The following is a 19,918-nucleotide window of genomic DNA, read 5'->3' on the forward strand; positions in this document are numbered from 1 at the left end:
CTGTGATTTGGATCAGTTCATCCAAATAATCACCCTTGAATATATAGTCTCCGGAACTGGTATCTCCCCATCAGCCTCTTTAGTCAATACAGAAGAAAATAATTCATTTAGACTTTCTGCGATGGCCTTATCTTCCCTAAGAGCCTCTCCATCATCTAATGGTCCAATTGCCTCCCACACAGGTTTCTTGCTTCAGATATATTTTTTTAAAGTTTTTATTATGAGCTTTTGCCTCTACAGCCAACCATTTCAAATTCTCTCCAAGCCTGTCTCATCAATGTTTTACACTTAACTTGACAATGCTTATGCGTTTTTCTTCAGATGGATCCTTCTTCCAATTTTCTTTAATTAAAAAATACCCTTTCACCTCACCTGTTAACCATGCCAGTAATCATTTGGCCTTCCTTCACTTTTCTAAAATCCCTTAAACATACCTACTCTTTAAACAGCTTTAAAAACTACCCAAAATTAAGCAGCAGATTGAAGTCCAGAAGCACAATGGAGGCAAGCCAGTCTTTTGCACACAGTGCTGGATGCATGATTATCCAGCTATTGGTAAGAGATTTGTGAGTGCACCCAATGCAAAGAGCTCCTGCCTCTCCGAGAACAAGTTTGCTTTTTGGAGGCCAGAGTGGCAGAGCTGGATTTGCTGAGGCAAAGGCATATAGAGGACACCTTCAATGTCAAAGCAGAGCAGTCCTAACTTCAGTCTAGACACCCTCATGCTGCTTTGGAGAAGCAAGGTTACCTGGCAAGAAGTGTGATAATAAAATTTATTAGGGCCATCTGTTTAGTGTAAATTCACCAAAAGGGTTCCAGGGGGCACTACTGGTCTTGAAACAGTCTCTGAAGCTGTTTCACACTTAGATAACAGAAAAACATATGTATCACTTTGTAGTTTTAGGAAAAACAATGAAGAGTTATAAAATCTAGGTTAGTTTCCCAGGGCTCTATGGAATGTTAGAAGTAAGCAAATGTTTCCTTTTACCTTGTGACCCTAAATCAAAGGAATAGTGTTTTAATTACCAGGCAAAACTGTATTTAAGATTGACCAATTCAGCCACTAATCAAGTCAGTTTCTTAGGCTTACGAAGCTGACTTCCTTATGCGCATAAGAAATAAAGGCTTTTGTTCATGAGAAATACACTGTCTATTTTCCTGTTGTCCTTTGCTAAACATTTTTCATTACAGAAGCCACTACCTTTGGTGTGGCAGAAATGATCCCGTAACTAGGACCTGCCCTCTAGGTTAATGGTTCTTTACCTAGTCCTCAGATCATACCCAGCCAGTCAGTTTTTTAAATATTAAAAATAAAGATTGCCTCTACTGTATGGAAATGTATCTGATATTCATTGTGAATATTCTGAAAAACCTGACTAGCTAGGTATGTCTTGAGGACTGGATGAGAACCCCTGCTCTAAGTGATGTCTTACCCGCTTGCACCAAGATTGTGTCTGAAGAGACCTTTGCCATGGAGGGATGGGTTAGGACAGACATTACACTTCATTTGTTCATAAGGAATGTAGATAAGCTAGATGGCTGATAGGCCTGATGATCACTTGGTAACCTGCCTGCCTGGCATGAAGGTAGTGGACCTCATGCACAACCTAGGTGCAAAAGGGAGGTTCTGGAGGCTAAATTTAGGCTTTTAGGTAGGGAATTGAAATATTAGAACTTCTAAGGTTGTATTCTCGGAAATTCTGCCCCTTCCTTGCACAGGACCCCACAGGCAGGTTGAGCTCCAGTGACTCAAGGCATGGATGAGATAATGGTGCATGGAAGGGAGAGCCTATTCCAACAGGATAGACTCCACCTTAAACAGGGTGGAACCTGGCTGCTGGCATTAACATTTAAAAAGGAGATAGCGCAGCTTTTAAACTAGACCCTGAAGGAAAATAGTCCCACAGAAGGGCACGGCTTGGAGGGAAGCATCTTCCAAGGATAGTTGCAAAACAAGGAAATTGAATGGCACAGTTAAGGTCATGTTTAAGGCTAATAGCCCAGATGGATGTAGATAAAGAGCAGACAGGTAAGAATGACTTTATACTGCCTGCATCCTCTGCTAACAAGCAGGTTGTGAATACAAATAAAAACACTTTAAAATATCTATATACAAATAGCAGAAGTCTGATTAATAAGACTGGAGAGTTAGAATGCATTTATTTTATATTCCACTTTTTGCACTTTTCTCAGCACGTCAAAGTGGATTACATTCAGGTACTGTAGGTATTTCCCTATCCCCACAGGGCTTACAATCTAAGTTTGTACCTGAGGCAATGGAGGGTAAAGTGACTTGCCCAAGGTCACAAGGAGTGACAGCAGGACTCAAACCCTGGTCTCCTGGTTCAAAACATGGCATTATACAAGGATATAAACATTACATATACATGGTGGAAGGATAGCCAATGGGACACTGATAGAAGGGTATAAATTACGCTATGACAGCACAGATCAAATTTCCTGCAAGAAAAAATGCACTGTGGAATCCTTATGGACAGACATTCCATGTGTGATGGGTAAGAGCATAACAATGTGTATATATACATTCACTGGCCAAGATAAAGACAGATTGAGATACTAGCTGAAAATAGAAAAGCAAATAAATTTGGCAACACAATAATAATGGGAGATTTCAATTATCCCAGATTGATTTGGTCAATGTTTCATTGAGACATGCTAGAAAGGTTAAGTGTCTAGATGCCATAAATAACTGCTTCACTGTGCAGCTGGTCCTAGAGTGGAGGCTATTTTAGATGAGTCCTCAGTGGAAGCATGACCTGGTGCAAAGGGTTACTATGGGGTCTGCTAAGGAATAGCGATCATAAGTTTTTAAAAAAATTACTCAGGATATTTTAAGAATCAAAGATCAGCTACAGAGGGCCAAAGAAATTGGCTAAGAAACCTACTGTAGGTAATAGGGCAAACGTTTTTGCGACTCAGTCAATGTTAAATTTTTTAATTCACCAGTGTACACAGAAAAGCCTTTTATATTATAAATTTAAATTATTTCAGTTTGGGAATAAAGCAGACAATGTTGGCTAATTTGACAAAAAAATTGGTCGGGATCGAATTTTGTGAAAACCAAGAAAAAGGCCTCAGGGAGAGTTGTACATTCGAACAGTGTTCTGTTAAATTTTCCCAACAATATTATAACAAACTTAGACACAGAATTTGTTAATTCTAAGATGCCAAATATTTACAATCTATTCCACTCCCAAAGGTTTCAGAGGAACAACTGTCTTGTTAAATGTGCCTCTTAAGCTAGAGGAGGGGACATCCCCAGAGCCAGATCAACTACCAGGAGAATTCTATAAAATTTCGGGACATAAAATATACTTGCAACTGGGAAACATGTTTGAATGTGTAATAAAAAATGGGACGCTGTTAGGGACAACAATCTATCATTGTTCTCCCGAATCATATTGCCCTGTTTTATTGTTAAATCTTAATGTTAACTTACTAGCTAAAACGGCGGCAGATTGGCAAAAATACTTCCCAGTTTCAAATGTGCGCAGGGCAATCAATGGCTTCTCTAGAATATTGTACATGGGAAAAGATCTCCATGACTAGTTCATTTTGATGCAGAAAAGACATTTAATAGCAGATTGGTCATTCATGTGCGAAACAATTTGGTATTGTAGGTAATTTTGCTCAGTCTTTTGATCAAGTGATGTCAATGGCATTTTTTCAGGAAAAACTGAATTACAAAGGGGAACCAGGTACGGATGTCCCCTCATATCACTTTTGTTCATATTGTGTTTAGAGCTCCCTCCTTAAATTTCAGGAACTAAAATGGGCCAGGTCAGTTTACAATTGCAGCTTCTGCTGATATTCTCTCATTCACATTACAGATCCAATTGGTTCTCTAACATCCATTTTACAGGAATTTGAGATTTGGTGTGTTAGTGGGTCTTAGGTAAAATCCCTAAGTACTTAAATGGGTAGATTTAAGTACTTAGAGATTTTTCCCATTTGTTTTCTCTCACCATATCCCTGTTGCAACAGTGGGCGAGATTTCCTATTTCTTTGATTTGGAAGATTCATCTTTTACATATATTTCCTAAATGGTTGTGTCTCAGTTATTACCTATTCATTTGACTAAAAAAAGAACTTAGTATGATAAAGTAACAAGGAAGTTTTTATGGATGCTAGAATAGTCCTTAATATTTTTATGAAGCCCATAGAGCAAAGTGGACTTCGGTTACCAAATTTCAAGATGTACAATATGGCCTGCAACATGAGACATTTAGAGGACACGTCATTTAACACACCCTATTATACACGTATTGAGAGAGAACAGGGTCTAGCTAGTCCCTTGGAGTTGACATACATACTTCATGCGGTACCATCCCAGATTCACTTAAATCTTAGATCCATTATGATCCACCTGTTTTAACACTGTGGAAGGGCTATGTAATAAGTCTCAAGTGAATTACAAGATATCTCCATATCCACTAATAGGCAATAAAGTCTTGGCCACAGAAGGGGATTTTTCAGAAATGGCAAGGTAAAGATTTAATTTTATATTTGATGGATGTAGAAGGATAGATGTTGCCAACACAATAGAGGATGTAACATATCAAAAAAGGTAAACCACAAAAAGAAGAGGATGTGTCCAAACACTCAAGGTCATCTACAGACAAAATGTGTCTTCAATTCATAAAGTAAATTTTATTAATGTGTAATTCAGAATAGTCAGGCAGTCTTATCTATGAAACTTATTATTCACAAATTAAAGTAGCAACACTATCGGTTCCCCGACACGGGCCATGTTTCACAGTGGCTGCATCAGGAGGGACATAAAATGAGACCAAAGAGATCTTCAAGGCAACAATATACTGAATCTGAAATAAAACAAAACAAATGTAGATGAAATGTACATGGAAAAGCCCCAAAAGAAAACAAAATTTAAATATTTAAATAGAAATACACAAGAATATATATATAGTGACTATAAAATGTATACAGAAAATATAAAATGAAACATGTCAACCATCTGGCAGGAAACCCCATGAACACTTGATATTAAAGTAAACATGAAAACAAACACAGCAAAGCAGCAAACATAGGGGAACAGAACATATATACGTCTATATGTGAAACAAACCCTAAAAAACACCAGTGAAAAATACGATGCAGTAGTGAAAATTTAACAGTAAGCACACTAAAATACTATATATATTGAACCCCATAAACAATCTGAATAAGTAGACCAGCAAAAATAGTAGAGACATAGTATATATATATAAATATGGGTGATAACCATAAAATTTTTTAATGTCTAAAATTCTGTAGAATCTTTAAAGAGTTCATTGTGAGTGCAAAAAAATTAGTTTAAGAGTCAAAAGCTGTCGCAAGTCTCTGACTTTTTTCTTTTTATTTATGACGAGTCATACCCACCCTGATTGGCTCTCTTCATAGTGACGTTGCAGGTCCTGACAGTTTGTATGTGGGGCTTCCCTGTTTTTTGGCACGGTTTTTCAATGTATTTAAATAGACTGCTAGCATTACTTGCAGCAGTCTTAAGCGCTTATCGTGCCGTTTTGAAGGTATATTTTCTATGTTACCTCTCTGAATTCTTTTTCGGGTTTCTCCATATTTGTAAACCTAATTTTTTAAAATTTCTTCCAATCTTTTATTTTATAGTTTCAATTTTGTAACCATTTTTCATTCTCAGACGTTCATCCTGACGTAAGTAGAGACTTGCAACAGTGTGACTTTCTTAAACTAATTTTTTTGTACTCACAATGAACTCTTTAAAGATTCTATAGAATTTTAGGCCACTTAAAAATTGTTTTTATTATCACCCATATTTACATATATATACTATTTGTCTACTATTTTTGCCGGTCTTCTTACTCAGTTTGTTTATGGGGTTCAATATATATAGTATCTTAGGGGCGCTTACTGTGTTAAATTTTCACCACTGATTCATATTTTTCATTGATTTTTTTTAGGGTTTGTCACATATAGATGCATATATGTTCTGTTACCTTATGTTTGCTGCTTTGCTGTGTTTTTTCATAACATTTACTTTAATATCAGGCTGTTCATTTTTTCTATGAATCTTCTCCCATTTAATTTATATTCCACCTTTCAGACATGTCAAAGCAGAAACTTAGCAAAATTTGTGGAAAATTCAGGCTTTAAGCACCATACAGATCAGACAGCAGCATTTCCTCTGCAATAGTTAATCTTTAAAACTGCATCTCCTATGATGCACATTTCCAGCTGAAATAACCTCACTTCAAAAACCCATAGAGCAGGCCCTCTTGTGATTCCATGGCCACAAAATTCGACCCTTACTGTGGAATTCCAGGAAATGAGGGAGTGGCAGCTGGCCAGGTGCATGGGGTCGTCTTCCCCCACCAATCCTAGTGTCCTGCACAGTGAATCCACAAGTCTGGCCTGGCCAGAAGTACCATTCACCTCCTCTTGTTGGAGAGCAAGGAGGGAAATGGTATAGATAGAGGATGGGTGGTGAGGCTGCTTAAGGAGGCAAGGGGTGGAACAGAGATGCAGGACCAAAAGAGTCGAGTGAAGAAAACTAGAGGAGGGATCAAATAGAACAGAGGGAAGAAGACTGTCTGGGAAAAGAGAAAAGAATAATAGGTGGAAGCAGGTAAGAGAAAAGGCCTAGCTATAGCAACAGAAGATGTAAAAGAAGAAGATTGAAGAAAGTGGAAAAAAACAATGGAAAGTTAAAAAAAAAGGAAACGCAAATAGAAAAAAGAATGGAAAAACAACAAAATACACAAACAGGAAGACTAGAAAAATTATTTGTATAATGCAAAATAGTTTTAAATGTTAAATAAATTCTATGAAAGTCATACAAATGTGCCATAATTGCTACAGAATTTTTAAATCTTTGTCGCAGAATTAACTCCTGAGCTGGCTCAGGAAACTGGTGGCTCTGCCACAGTGAATAGGCAAAAGTTGTGTCCCTTCAGCATCACAATGTCCTAGACCATTGGGAAGAGACTGGCAACATCAGAAACTGGTCTTAAAAAAAAAAAAAAAAAAAGACCCCACAATACTTATTTCAGCACAGCCCTCAGTCTTAACATTATTAAAGAGAGGCTGTTCTATACTGCTATGTTCTGTTTACCTGAAAATTTCTGGGACATTTCAGGATCCACCGACAGACAGCATGAAAAGACCCATAAAATACAGGACATCTGCAGGAGAAAGGAGGGACACCACAATGCTTAGAGAGGAAAAGAAATACCATCCCTAGATTCATTTTACATATCAGATTAACTGTGTTCATGGTAACACTTTGCTGGCATCTCAGTCTTGGATATTCTCATCCCTGAAAGTGTCAGTTGGGTAAACGGCAAAGATACTCATCATTGCGCCAGCAAAGTGATCCCAGTAGTGCCAATATAGGGTCCTGTTGTCCAAAAGTTTTGTTTTTTTTTCAAATAAGACTGTCACTTTCTAATTTCATCCAAACTTTTCCACTATTTCCTGTTCTTGCACTAAAATATGATTATGGTATAGACAAGTTTACTGTACACATTAAGTGCTGTATTTAGCTTCCTGATGACAAATCTGTACAAACAATCTGAAAATCCAAAAAATATCCACACCTGGATTTGTCAATAGGTACACTAAACCTGTATGCCTAGGGCAGCAAAAATCTAGAGGGCAGCAAGTTGACTGAGTGATTTACTGCCTTCTCACCCCATTCCTGGTCCTCCTCCTCCCTTCCTACCCCTGAGATCTCCTTCCTGTACTGAAACTTGAGATTCCTTTTCCTCACCCAGTACAAAAAACAAATTATACAGATATGCAAGGTTTCTAATGTAATATCAGAGATTGAGAAATTACTACTCCTTGATAATTGCCTTTTCTTTAGTGAAGACAGGTTAATCCATACTAGTGAGTTATGCACCTCTACCAGCAGATGGAGACAGAGCAAAGCTGTTGTCACAGTATACATACCTCTGCACTGACATCAGCCAGCCAGTATTCTCTACAAAAGCCAACTGTGGACAGACTAAAATATTTGATTATAACTATCAACAGACAACCATTCAGATAACAGGGACCACGGAGCTCTGACAAAGAGTGTATCACCACCACTCTACGGACTGAAAACTGACACCATTTATCCCCGGAAACTCACCCACTAAGGACAATAAAACCACGGACCGGCAGCCAAGGGCAGAAAAGATGGATTAACCTGTCTTCACTAAAGAAAAGGAAATTATCAGGTAAGTAGTAATTTCTCATTTCTTAGCTTTCAAACAGGTTAATCCACAGCAGTGGGATGTATCAAAGCTACTCCCGAATAGGGAGGGAAGCTGCCTTTGGTCCAACCACACCTCAAGCCTATGTCCTCCCAGGTCTGCACATCCAGGCAGTAATACCTGAAAGGTATATAGTGGAGGTACATGTCACAGCTCAGCAAAACTCAACAGGAGACAACAATCAAAGCTCCGCCCATGACACTGCTCGAGCCCTAATCCATCTAGCTAACGGCTGCTCAGTATTCACAGTCACAACTGGGATAACTTCCTTAATCTAGCAGACTATGGTAGCCCGCAACACACACTCACCCTGTTTACTGTCATTGTGGAGAACAAACATGCGGTCAGTGTTGTTGAGGCGATCACCTTATGTAAGGCCTGAAGACACTTTCCCAGGTTCTTGGCCCGAATTAAGTAAGCCAGGTATGGGAGAACCAGAATTTCATCCTCTCTCACCCTGACCTTGGCAAAGGTTCTGGGTGCGGTGGCTAGACTGAAAGGCAGTGCTCAAAACTGATAATGCTACCCCAAAACGGTGAACTGCAGAAAACCGCTGATGCTCCAGCCAAATGGGCATATGTAGCTACGCCTCTGACAGATCCAGAAATGTAGAAATTCTTGATTGTATTGCCATTTTCACCAAAGCTAAGGTTTCCATAGGGAATCGAGTCACTCGTCAATGATGACTGACCCCCTTTTTGGGCCAGGTTGAGGCAAGAGGAACTTTCCTTCTCAGGAATTATCAAATAGAATAACCGCCCGTATCTTCTTGTGACTTGGGCCCTGGAATCACAGCCCATCAGTTTAGAAGCCTTGACAAACTCCACTGCCTTCCTCTTCTGCAGATACATGCCACAAACATCCCTGGGGGACACAGAGAAGGCTGCAGAGCATAGGCTTCCCTTATCACTCCAGAACACTTATCTCCTGCTGAGATGGTTCACAAACCTTTGCTGGGGGGGGGGGGGGGGGGGGGGGGGGGGGGGGGGGGGGGGGGGAAGCATCTCTCTATCCGAGCCTATGGTTCCAGGCCTGGAGGAATTTCCCCATCCTCCAGTGGATCCTAGTCGTCATCCGTGGTATCTGGGTCCCTTGTCAGGGATAGTTCTTTTTTGTTTGTAATCTGTTTTTTAATTGTCAAACCAGAAAAACAGTACAGTAAGCAGAGCTAATTCAAATGACAGGCCGCAACCAGTGTGCAGCAGTAATATCAGCAGCATGATAATTTAGCAATGCCAGAATGGTATTACTCAAGAGAAAACAGTTGTATTAATAGTTATAGAGCAGAGTAATAGCACAGTATCGCATAACAGAACTGAGCAAACCCAACCCACCCCCCTCCCCTCTCCCACCCCTACTGGAGTCCTCGTCTAAATACACATATAAAATTTACTTTGTACAAATTAGGGAGCAATGTCATTTAGGTGAGTAATAACTATGATATAGGTACAAGGCAGAGAATCTGCATAGGGAAAAAGATATAGCATCATAGCTTTAGGAGTAAGACCACAGGGAAACAGGTATACACAGGGCAAGCGTAACTGTAAAAGCTGTGACAATCAGGTGGAAGTTTGCGCTTCTAACCATTTCTGAAAGGGTTCCCATATGACCCGGAAGGACGTTAGGTGACTCCAATGTATAGCAGTGAGTCTACCTAACTGGTAATAGGAAAATAGCCGGTGTTGTACATCAGCTAGATTTGGTACTTTCACTTGTTTCCAGTGCAACGCTATCTCTGTCAGGGATAGTTTTGGTGAGGCGTGGTATGTCTTGCGGCCCGCAGGCAGGACCGGGAGACCGAGGCCCCCCAGTTGGGGTATAACCTGGGCAGGGACCAGAGCTGACTAGGCCTGAACAAAGGCTTGGAGGCCTTGAAAAAATTCCAAAAGTAGGCCACCGGATCCATATTTATCCCAGGGGGAACCAGGGTGGAGCCACTGAGCTGCCCTTTCCCAGGGAGGACGCCGCCCCGGAATTGCTCAGGTCCGGGAACCTATAGGATAAGGTCGTGGCTGACCCGTCCTCTGACTGGGATGGGCCAGATTTGGAAATTTTTTGAGAATCCAGCCCTCCCTCGGCCTCGTCACAGTGCTGACAGAGGCAGGATTCCAGGTCAGACAGTGCGGCTCTAATATGGCAGGCCGCGCAGAGAGTGTCGCCTGAGCTTCTTTGCTGCCGGGGCCAAAGGCCTGTGTGGTTTGTGCGTTTAGCCAGTTATTGCCTATCGGGTGTGCACAGACTCGCCTCAGCGCACATATGTCTAAGCGGTCAGTTGTGCGGGCAGCTATGTGCACATTAGGCACATAGAAGGCCGGCCTGCACCGCACGTACTGACAGCCGAAGGGGGAAAATGGCGCCACACCAAACCACTCGCAAGATGGCGCCACCGATCGCCACGTGGAGAGTCGACCGAGCTGAAAACGGGGCCTAGCCCATCGAGGGGGGGGGTCGCTCAACCCACTCAGAACCCCTTTACCTCGCCCGAATGGAGATCGGGAACTAAGTCGCTACGGTGTGCCAAGCAAGGAGACCGGAGGAAAGACTTACCGAAGCCCTTCAACATCTCTGGATCGGAGAGGTTCTTCTCTATTTACCTGGTCTCAGTGCTTACCGGCTGGGTGCAGAGACTGTCTCCGGCTACGGAGGGAGGACTTTGGCCTTCACCGCTGCGCTCAGCTTCTGCACCCGCTGCCTTTCAGCTACTTCAGCAGCTAAGTCCACGCCAGGAACTGGCTACCAGATCAAGGCACACCTCTGATGGAGCTCTGAAATCACCTCAGGAATTCTCAACTGGGGGAGGGACCCTTTGGTATCACCGCAGGAGAGCGGGGCTCAATCTTCCTTTAAAGTGAAGATAAAAATTTCTCTTTGGATTAGTGCTGCAATCCCGTTAACACCGTGCTAGTGTGGAGATAGCGCCCGCAACTGCTAGGACATGGAGAGATACTGAAGAGCTAAGGCCACTGCAGGGGTATATCTAGGGTGAAGTCAGCTTTGAAACCTGACTCCGGCTCCATCTGCTAGCAGAGGAACACAGAACCCACTGGTCCTGAGTCCATCTGGCCACATGGTAGGAAATAAAAGTTATCCTCCTATTCCTAATTGGGGGGGGGGGGTAATTTCTTCTGGTAGGGATGGTGGTGGGGTCATCATGAGTGTTGATTTTAATAATCAGGGGGCTGAAGGTTCACCTAGTATTTCCAATATCCTTGCACTGCCCTGGATGGCTGCTTGACCAGGAAGTCTGCCCAGCTCCAAGGACTTTTACTGAGAAATCATTTGCCCAATGAATCTCCCAGGCAAAACCAATGATGGCAAATATAACGTGTGCAGCTCGACAAAGATCTTCCTGAGTGATACCTAGTAATTATGAAAATATTGTGCTGGTATCTGTTTTGCTAAGAAAGTCAAAATTATATAGGTAGGGCTTCTGATTTTAGGTTTTAACCAACAAACACCCTGATGAAAAAAAGAAAAAGGTCTTTATTGGATAAATACCAGAAATGCACCACTTCCCCTAGTTCTCTCTCAACCCTTCCATTACCTGCCTTGGAGCCTCCACTCTTTTTGTGCCTTTTCCCATGCCGATTCCCTCCTCAGCTGTATAAACGTATATATTTAATTCAACCAGAAAAAGAAACCAGCAATACCTGCGCCGCAAAAATACCAACAATTTTTTTGTACTCACATAGAACCCTTAATTAGCTGGAAAATGAAAAACACAAATTGACAATTTATAAACACCTTTCATAAGCCCTAGTTATATGTGCTTATACCCATTAAGAAGGAAAATCTAATATATAAATACAGATACTTTGCTGGGAAAGGGGCGCTATACCCTAGCCATAGAGATGAGCCCTCTTACTCTAAATATGCAGCTGTGCAAATAGTTTTCTTTCATCCTCATAAAAACAAATTGAACCACCTTTATGATATTAAGCCTTTTAAATTAAGCTAAGGAAAGGCTTCAGGAGTAAGGCTTTGGTGAGTGATAGAAGGGAAGAGTATGTTAGAGGCCAGGGATTAAGCAAGTATGTCTAAGAAACAAAAAGCATTAAGCTGCTAAGATAAAACAGTTTGCAGGATTTTAATTCTGTCAAAATAAAAATTACAAGTTTCTCTTCTTATTCACCATTCCCTTTCTAATAATTCCCAACATTCTGTTTGTTTTTTTGACTGCCGCAGCACACTGAACCGACGATTTCAATGTGTTATCCACTATGACGCCTAGATCTCTTTCTTGGGTTGTAGCACCTAATATGGAACCCAACATTGTGTAATTATAGCATGGGTTATTTTTCCCTATATGCATCACCTTGCACTTATCCACATTAAATTTCATCTGCCATTTTGATGCCCAATTTTCCAGCCTCACAAGGTCTTCCTGCAATTTATCACAATCTGCTTGTGATTTAACTACTCTGAACAATTTTGTGTCATCTGCAAATCTGATTATCTCACTCGTCATATTTCTTTCCAGATTATTTATAAATATATTGAAAAGTAAGGGTCCCAATACAGATCCCTGAGGCACTCCACTGCCCACTCCCTTCCACTGAGAAAATTGTCCATTTAATCCTACTCTGTTTCCTGTCTTTTAGCCAGTTTGCAATCCACGAAAGGACATCGCCACCTATCCCATGACTTTTTACTTTTCCTAGAAGCCTCTCATGAGGAACTTTGTCAAATGCCTTCTGAAAATCCAAGTATACTACATCTACCGGTTCACCTTTATCCACATGTTTATTAACTCCTTCAAAAAAGTGAAGCAGATTTGTGAGGCAAGACTTGCCTTGGGTAAAGCCATTCTGATTTTGTTCCATTAAACCATGTCTTTCTATATGTTCTGTGATTTTGATGTTTAGAACACTTTCCACTATTTTTCCTGGCACTGAAGTCAGGCTAACCGGTCTGTAGTTTCCTGGATCGCCCCTGGAGCCCTTTTTAAATATTGGGGTTACATTAGCTATCCTCCAGTTTTCAGGTACAATGGATGATTTTAATGATAGGCTACAAATTTTTACTAATAGGTCTGAAATTTCATTTTTTAGTTCCTTCAGAACTCTGGGGTGTATACCATCCGGTCCAGGTGATTTACTACTCTTCAGTTTGTCACAGGTCTACCACATCTTCTAGGTTCACCGTGATTTGATTCAGTCCATCTGAATCATTACCCATGAAAACCTTCTCCATTACGGGTACCTCCCCAACATCCTCTTCAGTAAACACCGAAGCAAAGAAATCATTTAATCTTTCCGCAAAAGTGCCCCTTTAACCCCTCGATCAAACGGTCCAACTGACTCCCTCAAAGGCTTTCTGCTTCGGATATATTTAAAAATGTTTTTACTGAGAGTTTTTGCCTCTATGGCAAACTTCTTTTCAAATTCTCTCTTAGCTTGTCTTATATTTAACTTGCCAATGTTTATGCTTTATCCTATTTTCTTCTGTTGGATCCTTCTTCCAATTTTTGAAAGAAGATCTTTTGGCTAAAATAGCTTCTTTCACCTCCCCTTTTAACCATGCCGGTAATCGTTTTGCTCCATAAAGCTACCATTTATTCTATCCAGGAACTTTCTCTCTAGCGTGTCACGATGATACATTTACCCAATCAATATTGGAGTAATTGAAGTCTCCCATTATTACCGCACTACCAATTTGGTTATCTTCCCTAATTTCTCTTAGCATTTCATTGTCCGTCTCACCATCTTGACCAGGTGGACGGTAGTATACTCCTATCACTATAGTCTTCCCCAACACACAAGGGATTTCTACCCATAAAGATTCAATTTTGTATTTAGTCTCATGCAGGATGTTTATCCTGTTGGACTCTATGCCATCCTGGACATAAAGCGCCACATCTCCTCCCGGGTGCTCCTCTGTCTGCAATATAATTTGTACCCCGGTATAGCACTGTCCCATTGGTTATCCTCTTTCCACCATGTCTCTGAGATGCCAATTAAGTCTATGTCATCATTCACTGCTATACATTCTAATTCTCCCATCTTACTTCTTAAGACTTCTGGCATTAGCAGACAAACATTTCAAAGTTTGTTTTTTGTTTGTATTTTCATTCTGCTTTTTAATTGTTAGAGATAAGTTAGAATTTTTTAGCTCAGGTGAGTTTTTAGTTACAGGCACTTGGACTACTTTCTTATTGGAACCTCACTGTCGGGATGCCCTAATTCAAATGCATCATTAGTATCCATTGAAGATACCTCCCTCCAAACATGTGCTGCTGAGCGACTGTCTGGTTTCCCCTTTGTTCTAGTTTAAAAGCTGCTCTCTCTCCTTTTTAAAAGTTAGCGCCAGCAGTCTGGTTCCACCCTGGTTAAGGTGGAGCCCATCCCTTCCCCAAAAGGTTCCCCAGTTCCTAACAAAACTGAATCCCTCTTCCTTACACCATTGTCTCAGCCACGCATTGAGACTCCAGAGCTCTGCCTGCCTCTGGTGACCTGCGCATGGAACAGGGAGCATTTCAGAGAATGCTACCCTGGAGGTTCTGGATTTAAGCTTTCTACCTAGGAGCCTAAATTTGGCTTCCAGAACCTCCCACATTTTCCTATGTCGTTGGTGCCCACATGTACCATGACAGCCGGATCCTCCCCAGCACTGTCTAAAATCCTATCTAGGTGACGCGTGAGGTCCGCCACCTTTGCACCAGGTAGGCATGTTACCAGGCGATCCTCACGCCCACCAGCCACCCAGCTATCTACATTCCTAATAATTGAATCACCAACTATGACGGCCGACCTAACCCTTCCCTCCTGGGCAGTAGGCCTTGGGGAGATATCCTCAGTGTGAAAGGACAATGCATCACCTGGAGAGCAGGTCCTTGCTACAGGATCCTTTCCTGCTGCACCCGGTTGATGCTCTCCCATCATGAGACCTTCTTCCTCCAAGGCAGCACCAGGGCTGCCAGTCTGGGACTTGGCTATGTCCCTGAAGGTCTCATCTATATACCTCTGTCTGCCTCAACTCCTCCAGGTCTGCCACACTAGCCTCCAGAGATCAGACTCGTTCTCTGAGAGCCAGGAGCTCTTTGCAGTGCATGCACATGTACAACTTCTCACCGGTGGGTAAAAAAATCACACATGTGACACTCGATGCAAAAGACTGGGAAGCCCACCGCTTACTGCTGGACTGCTGCCTTCATCTCAATTTTGATCAGTTCCTAGTTAAGTTTTAAGTTGCTATGGGAGTAGGAATGTGTCTAACATCCTTTAAATGTATTAGTGAATTCACTATATGTCTGGTAGTGGCCTACTGGGGTCTTATCAAATTCTCAAAGTTTTTGTTGATTTTTTTTTTTTTTTTTGGTGAAAGTGGCACCTGCCTATAAATTAAGGGATGAGCTAGGGGTGGGTGGGTTGGGAAATCCAAACAGTAACTTCAGTTAGTCAGCCAGAGTGACTCACTGCTCTCTTGATTAACAAATGTTGGTCCCTATTCAAACCCAATCACACTACCTCAACATCTTTCCAAGGTGAGTAACTGAGCTGAACTTTTCAACCTTTTTACTTAGGTATCCACTGCTCCTAGCTTATTTCTAGCTTCTGGCTACTTTTTGGGGGTTTTTTGTGGTGTGGTGTTTTTTTTTTTTAAATACAAACACTCAGTTCTTTAAAAGTCTGTAGAACACTCAGTTCTGCAGACTTTTAAAAATAAACACACTACCTACTGCTTACTAGCTACCTTATTGACCGACTATTTAAAAATACAAACAGTCTAACTTGTTTATTCACTGCCTGACTATTAAAAGCACAAACATACAAACACACTAAATAATATTCCCAAATAGTTAACTTTGCCCCAATACTTTTAAAAAAAAGACAATGTCCCATGCAAAAACTTACAGATTCCTTTCAGCCACCAGCAAGGTGATCCTCTCCTCTCAGTGTTCCCATATTATGGTAGATTCTCATTGTGGGGTGCGGCTGGGGCCTGTGCCGGAGCCGGCTCCCCTCTTGTTGTGTTTGTTCCGAAAGGACTGGCCCCTGCCTGTGGGGTGAGGGGCTTGATATGTACTCTTGTAGGGTCTGAAACGCTGTGATCCTCTGCCCCTAGGTAATCGGGGAGAGGGGCGTGGCTTCATTTGTTCTGTCCTCTGGTAGCAGAGGTACTGGGGATTCGCCCCATTTGTCGGATAACTTCTCCAGTTCGTTTCTAAACAGGACGGCTCGTTTAAAGGGCATTCTCGTGAGTTGCGTCTTGGAAGTCGTGTTAGCTGACCAACCTCGGAGCCAGAGTTGCCTTCTGGCTACCACTACGGATGAGACGCCCCTGGCTGAGATGCCTACCAGGTCAGAGGTCGCATCCGTGAGGAAGGATACTGCTGGTTCTAGTGCTTCGACAGGCGTGGCGGCGTTCCTGGTCATGGATGTGCAGGCGCATGTTACCATGGCACAGCAGGCGGCAATCTGTAGTGACATAGCTGATACGTCGAATGACTGTTTAAGACGTCTGTCCTGGGCATCCTTGAGTACCGCTCCTCCCTCAACTGGGATGGTAGTGTGCTTTGTGACTGTGCAAACCATGGTGTCCACTTTGGGGAATGCCAGGAGATCTTTGGCTGAGGGTTCCAGTGGGTAGAGGGCTTCTAGGGCCCGTCCGCCCTTGAAACCGGCCTCCGGGGTATCCCATTCCAGGTCAATCAGCTGTTGTACGGCTTGCAGCAGAGGGAGATGGCGCAAGGCCTGACAGAGTCCCTCTAGGAGAGGGTTAGTCTTTGGTTCCCCTGTGGCACCAGTGCCCCGGATGGCAAGCTCCTTCAAGCTGTGAGCCACGAGGTCTGATAGCTCATCTTTGGAGAAGTAACGCCTCATGGTTCAGTAAGGTTCCATTCCTGGAGGGATTTCCCCTTCCTCCAGGGATTCTTGATCCTCGTTAGAGGTGTCCGTGTCCCCTATGGAGAGGCTTTTGACCGGTAGAGGAACATCTCTGGGGGAGACTGTGGTTGTGTCATCGGTGGTGCCGGTTGCATGTGGATGAAAGTGTGAAGACCCTGTTTGAGAGAGGTTCGCGCTGGGGGAGGGGGGGGGGGGGTGGAGAGGTCCGGTGTACTATCGGTGGATCCGGATTCCTGTACTGGCTGGGGAGGGCCTTGACTTGGTTCTCCCAGAGCCTCCTTGTACTGTTGGCAAATGGCCATGGCCTCTTTGTGCTGCGCAGCTCTTATGTGGCAGGCTGGGCAGAGGGCTTGTGCTTGGACCTTCTTGGCTGGTGGTGCCATGGTTTGTGCATGTAGGGTAGCAGAAAACCTCATATAATGCGCGCGCCAAGAGGCTTAGTTATGCGCTCCGGGTGCCCCAAAGATGTGCGCGCCGCTGTGCGCACAGGTTTAACTTATGCGCCTGGCACCACTGAGCATGTGGCTGTGCGCACAGCTCGGTTAAGCGGATAGGACAGCGATCGATGGGAAATGGTGCCAGCGACCACGCGAGCAATATGGCGACCACCTCAAAGGGTTCCCACATGGGAGGACCCTTGTATCGGATCGGGGTCTAGCCCGGACGGGGCTGATCAACCCGATAACACAGCCGCTGACTGTCAATCTGTGTGGCTTTACGAGCCTCTGAGACCGTAGATTTTTAGAAAGTTTGCTACCTTACTTTGTCTCAGCATTTCCCAGGTTTTGTTCCGGGCGGTCTCCGCCACGCTCAGTGTTGCACCCACTGCCTCTCAGCCTCTCCTGTTGCCAGGGGCTAAGTCTCGCCGGGAACCGGCTGCCGACCGAGGCCTACCTCTGAGGGATCTCAGAAATCACCTCAGGAATTCTCGACTGGGGGGAGGGACCCGTAGATATCACCGCAGGAGAGCAGGGTTCATCTGTAGAGGTAAGGTTTCTTCTTGTTTGGAATTTTCTTTGGTTTGAATACTCTAACGCTGTGCAAGCGTGTATAGAGTCCCGAACTGCTATGGAGATGGAAAATACTGAGGAGCAGAGCTTCCTGAGGGGTATATGTACTGGTGATGACGTCAGATTGAAATCTGACTGTCTCCAACTGCTATCAGGAGCACACTATACCCATTGGTCCTGAGTCCATCTGCTACACGCTAGGAAACTGAAATTAAATACATCAAAAAATGAAATATTACATCTCTCTATGATCCCATCACCACGTTGTCCTCCAAGTCATCTTCTAGTTGACTGTCCCATCCCAATTTCCACTAAGACCCATTACCTCGGTGTCTTACTTTATTCAGAATTATCAATGACTAGTAAAACATTCTTTTTACAAAATTCACCTTATAAAAAAAAAAAAAAATCTAAAACCTCTTATTTTACAGTAATTTCCAGCTAGTCTTTCAAACTCATTTTTTCTGGTTTCGATTATTGTAATGGACTTTTAGGCCTAACTGATTCCAGCTTTCACCCTTTACAATTAGCTGCAGCCCAAATTCTCTCCAGACAAAAAAATCTGTGATCACATTTCCCCTGTTCTATTTTCCTTACACTGGCTATTACTTTATGTATTCATTACAAAGTTCTGTCTTATTCATAGTTTAATCTACAATCCATCAGCTATTTGGCAACGCACTCTTCTCTGGCTCCATCAATCTTCAAGCCAATTATGATCCTCTAGCAAATGTTTACTCGAGTTACCAACTGTACATCTGGCTAGATTAGACCTTACCTGACGCCAAGCCTTTTCTGTTGCAGGCCCCTCATTGTAGAACTCTCTTCCCGACAATCTCAGACTATTTTCCAACCTTAAGGAATATAAGAAACAGTTAAAAACTCACCTATTTGTTCTTGCATATAAATTTCATCTTTCCTGCTTCCTTTTATATTTTTGTATATTTTTAATGTATTGTACCTATATTTTATAGTTTGTATTATACTATGTTTGATGTGTAAACTGCTTAGGCCTACCTACAAAAAGATTAAGCGGTATATAAAAGATTTAAAATAAAAACACAGTGAGACACCACAATGCTTTTTAGAGAGAAAACAAAGTCCAAACCAGAATCATTTTACACATCAGATTGCAGCTGTTCATAGTAACACTTTGCTGGTGTCTCAGACTTTGACATTCTCATCCCTTAAAGAGTCAGTTGGGTAAACGGCAAAGGTGTTCATCATTGCACCAGCAAAGTGATCATAGTATGCGCCAATATAGTCTTGTTATCCTCATTTCCCCAACCCCTCTGCCCCCCAACTTCTTTGAATAAAAGCAGCTTTGCCACTAATCCTATTTAAAAAGATTAAGGCTTTTTGCTTCTCCATTTATTCTTTAGTCTTGTTCCTGGTTGCTTTCATGTTACCATAGTTACCAATTTTATTGGAGAAATTACATACCTGATAGTTTCATTTCCTTAGTGTAGATATATGGACTCAGGACCAGTGAGTTATGTGCTCTTCTGCTAGCACATGGGAGACTGAGTCAGATTTCAAAGCTGACATCCCCCTAATTATACCCCTGCGGTGAGCTCAGCTCTTCAGTATTCTCTTCGAAAATCCATTGTGGATATATATTTGCTTAAATAACTTTATTAAAACTGATTAAACTAGATCTGATTCAATTGATTAAAAAAAACTGGAGACCGCCAGAGCACTCAACCAATTAACGCCAACACCGGACAAACTGCGGGTGTTTTGAACTAGGGATAGGCAACGGCTTACCCGTATTTGCTTAGTCTCGAGGTTCGCTTCCGAGGTCCTC

At 42.4% G+C, this 19,918-nt stretch overlaps 1 long non-coding RNA gene and 2 other non-coding genes across 3 annotated transcripts in view; all 3 read right to left on the reverse strand.

Annotated features, from left to right (window-relative positions):
* Positions 1–4,647: 4,647 nt before the first annotated feature.
* LOC115085418 overlaps positions 4,648–19,918 on the reverse strand; it is a 51,828-nt gene continuing 36,557 nt past the window's right edge. The window contains exons 5-7 of the long non-coding RNA XR_003854839.1: positions 18,890–18,965; positions 7,109–7,178; positions 4,648–4,844 (exon numbers count right to left, since the gene is read on the reverse strand). This is a non-coding gene — a long non-coding RNA (uncharacterized LOC115085418). The remainder of the gene's footprint in view (positions 4,845–7,108; positions 7,179–18,889; positions 18,966–19,918) is intronic.
* On the reverse strand, positions 7,282–7,362 carry LOC115086382. Its single transcript, XR_003855261.1, has one exon. It is a non-coding gene; the product is annotated as a small nucleolar RNA SNORD87 (small nucleolar RNA).
* LOC115086384 lies at positions 19,267–19,347 on the reverse strand. Its single transcript, XR_003855263.1, has one exon. It is a non-coding gene; the product is annotated as a small nucleolar RNA SNORD87 (small nucleolar RNA).

The sequence above is a fragment of the Rhinatrema bivittatum genome, chromosome 2, assembly GCF_901001135.1.
Source record: "Rhinatrema bivittatum chromosome 2, aRhiBiv1.1, whole genome shotgun sequence".
Classification (NCBI taxonomy): Eukaryota; Metazoa; Chordata; class Amphibia; order Gymnophiona; family Rhinatrematidae; genus Rhinatrema; species Rhinatrema bivittatum.